Raw genomic sequence first — 3,383 nt, 5'->3', positions numbered from 1 at the left:
GAGGAGAGGAGAGGAGAGGAGAGGAGAGGAGAGGAGAGGAGAGGAGAGGAGAGGAGAGGAGAGGAGAGGAGAGGAGAGGAGAGGAGAGGAGAGGAGAGGAGAGGAGAGGAGAGGAGAGGAGAGGAGAGGAGAGGAGAGGAGAGGAGAGGAGAGGAGAGGAGAGGAGAGGAGAGGAGAGGAGAGGAGAGGAGAGGAGAGGAGAGGAGAGGAGAGGAGAGGAGAGGAGAGGAGAGGAGAGGAGAGGAGAGGAGAGGAGAGGAGAGGAGAGGAGAGGAGAGGAGAGGAGAGGAGAGGAGAGGAGAGGAGAGGAGAGGAGAGGAGAGGAGAGGAGAGGAGAGGAGAGGAGAGGAGAGGAGAGGAGAGGAGAGGAGAGGAGAGGAGAGGAGAGGAGAGGAGAGGAGAGGAGAGGAGAGGAGAGGAGAGGAGAGGAGAGGAGAGGAGAGGAGAGGAGAGGAGAGGAAAGTTCCTGCCTCAGGGAACTTACATTTGAAAAAATATGCTGGAAACTACAAAATGCATAAACTAGTATTATTATTAGAGGTGAGTGTGGACAATTAAATAGCATCTCTGTGCTAGCTGGGTGTCTCAGTGGATTGAAAGCTGGGCCTGGAGTCAGGAGGTTCTAAGTTCAAATCTGGCCTCAGACACTTCCTACCTGTGTGACCCTGGGCAAGTCATTTAACTCTCATTGCCTAGCCCTTACTGTTCTTCTGCCTTGGAACCAATACACAGTATCAATTCCAAGAAATTTAAAAAAAAAAAAAGATATTCCTGACTAAGCAAGTTGAGTTAATTATATTTGTGGCCAATGTTAATATTTTATCACATTAAAATAATAAAACATTTTAAGGGTCCCTCCTCACCTGGCTGTTTTTCTGAAATGAGAATAGACTCTGAAGAGTAATGAATATATTCTCTACATTCATAGATTGACCAGAATATGGGATATAGATGCACAGCAGTATGGTCAAGGAGATAAAAGATGCTCAATTGGAAAGGGAGTAAGGGAAACAGACTTTTTTTAGCACTTCCTACACTGGACACCAGAGAAGAGTCCTTGAACCTTGGTCCAGACCTGGGCGATTTTCCCAAAAACCTCTGTTGTAGGCTGAAGCACACATACATATATGTACATGCACACATATGTACATACAAACCCATCTGAACACAAACAGACATACACATACATTCCCTTCAACAAGAGCCCTGAAGTGAAATTAGTTTTCACGATCAAATTCACAATGACTAGGTCAAAACTTGCAAGGGGAAGTTCCTTGCCCAAAAGGAGAGGGCTGAGGGGGGGAAAAGCATCTCCTCCCCCTTGGTCCCGGACAGACAAGAGTAACCAGAAGTTTCTCCATGAGAAATGAGAGTGATGAGAGCTTTGGGACTCTGGTCATAATGGAAAAGGTCAAGCCAGGTAAGAGAGCCCCAAAAGATTAAGGAGTCCCCAAGGTCTGGCCAGCAGGTTTCTAAAGTTGCTCAGGAGAGAGATATGCTACAAAGGAAGATAGAAGTGCTCTTGGAGATTGGAGGCTTTAAAGGAATCATAGGAGGGCAAGAAAGAGCAGGGATTTGATGTGCCCTCCTAGAGACAGATGGATTCAAGAAGGGAGAGTAATAATGGAGCTGTATGACCTCAGAGCTTTAAGCATCACTTCCCACACTCTTCCCCACCCCTGATAAAGTTCCTGTCATGCCCAGTTTGAAGTGCCTAGTTTGCAGAAGATATATGTTGCCCCCAGTAACACACAAAGGAAATGGTATAGATTTAATGGGTGAAGAGTTTGGTCCTGAAGAATTTGGTGCCTGAAAATATGGAAATAATTTTGGTTCAATAAAAACCACTAAATTCTGTGTGTAAAGAAGCACAATTTTCAGATAGAAAATAGTTTTCACAGTTTTCAATGAACAGATCCATTGCAGAAGAGTCAGAAAATAAACTGTGTCATAAATATAAAGGCTTAAATCATCATGTAAAAAATATAAAATGATGCTTCTTTCATATGTGAAAAATATAATGGTTAATAGAGGCAGGGTAAGAAATTTTTTATTAAAAACTAATAAAATTCTAGTATATAGAAGCACAATTATTAGAGGCACTGACTCTTAAATTGGAATGGCTGGAGCTGCGGGGTGTCATATATATGTAAACCTCAGTGCTTAGCACAATATCTGACATAGAATAAGCATTTAATAAATGTCTATCTGACTGAACAAATGAATAAAATGTAATAAGAGGCTAGTGAGCATATGTACTATGTTCAGTTAATACAATTCCCACACAGAAGAGATTGAGGAACCTGTTTCCAGAAAAGTATGCTGTGGAAGAGTCTACTCCCTGATTTAGCATGCATAGACATTCTGTAAATAATTTCAGTCTATTATCATGTGATAATGAGACAGATTGTTGATTGACCCCAAAGCCATAACTGGGGTTCATTCAAAAGGTACTAACCAACCAAAGCAAAATGATCCTCATTCCTATCCAGCTGGGCTCAAGGGAAGAGGCAGGCAAAAACTAAACCACAGATTAAGATGATAGAAAGAGAGGACTCGGGCTCCACTGGTGCCATTACCATATGGCCAGGGCCCAACCCTGATATTGCTTCTGTCTCTGTTGTGTCTATCTATCCCTCTTTTGAGGAAAAGAATATTGAAGCTGGCTATGATCTTATAAGCTTCAAAAGATCAGAATGCAGAACTACCAAAGAAATTTTCTAGCAAGGGCAAAAGAATTGAGGAATCTGTTTGACCCACCATAAATTGAAGGCAGTCCAGAGAGAGTTATTTCTCTCTCTTTTTTTTAATCCTTACCTTCCATCTTAGAATCAATAATCTGTATTGGTTCCAAGGCAGAAAAGCAGTAAGGACTGGGCAATGGTAATTAAATGACTTGCAATGGGTTGCACAGCTAAAAAGTGTCTGAGAATAGACTTGAACCAGGATTTTCCAACTTTAGGACTGGCTTTCAATTCACTAAGCCACCTATTTACCCTTGAGAACTAGCTCTCTTAATTATTTTTTCTAATAGTATTTTATTTTTTCCCCAATTACATATAAAAACTAGTTTTAACATTTGGGTTGTTGTTTTGTGTGTGTGTGTGTGTGTGTGTGTGTGTGTGTGTGTGTGTGTGTGTGTTTTCCAGATTATCTCTTTCCATTCCCTTCCTCCTCCCTGGAGTAGTAAGTAATCTGATATAGATTTTACATGTGCAATCATGTCAAACATTTTCCCATATTAGTAATTTTGTGAAAGAGGAAGAAGAAGGAGGAGGAGGAGAAGAAGAAGGAGGAAGAAGAAGAGAAAGAAAGAAAGAAAGAAAGAAAGAAAGAAAGAAAGAAAGAAAGAAAGAAAGAAAGAAAGAAAGAAAGAAAGAAAG

This window comes from Gracilinanus agilis, chromosome 4, assembly GCF_016433145.1.
Source record: "Gracilinanus agilis isolate LMUSP501 chromosome 4, AgileGrace, whole genome shotgun sequence".
NCBI classification, from domain to species: domain Eukaryota; kingdom Metazoa; phylum Chordata; class Mammalia; order Didelphimorphia; family Didelphidae; genus Gracilinanus; species Gracilinanus agilis.
The sequence above is the reverse complement of the archived record's forward strand: the minus strand, read 5'-3'. Positions refer to the sequence as shown.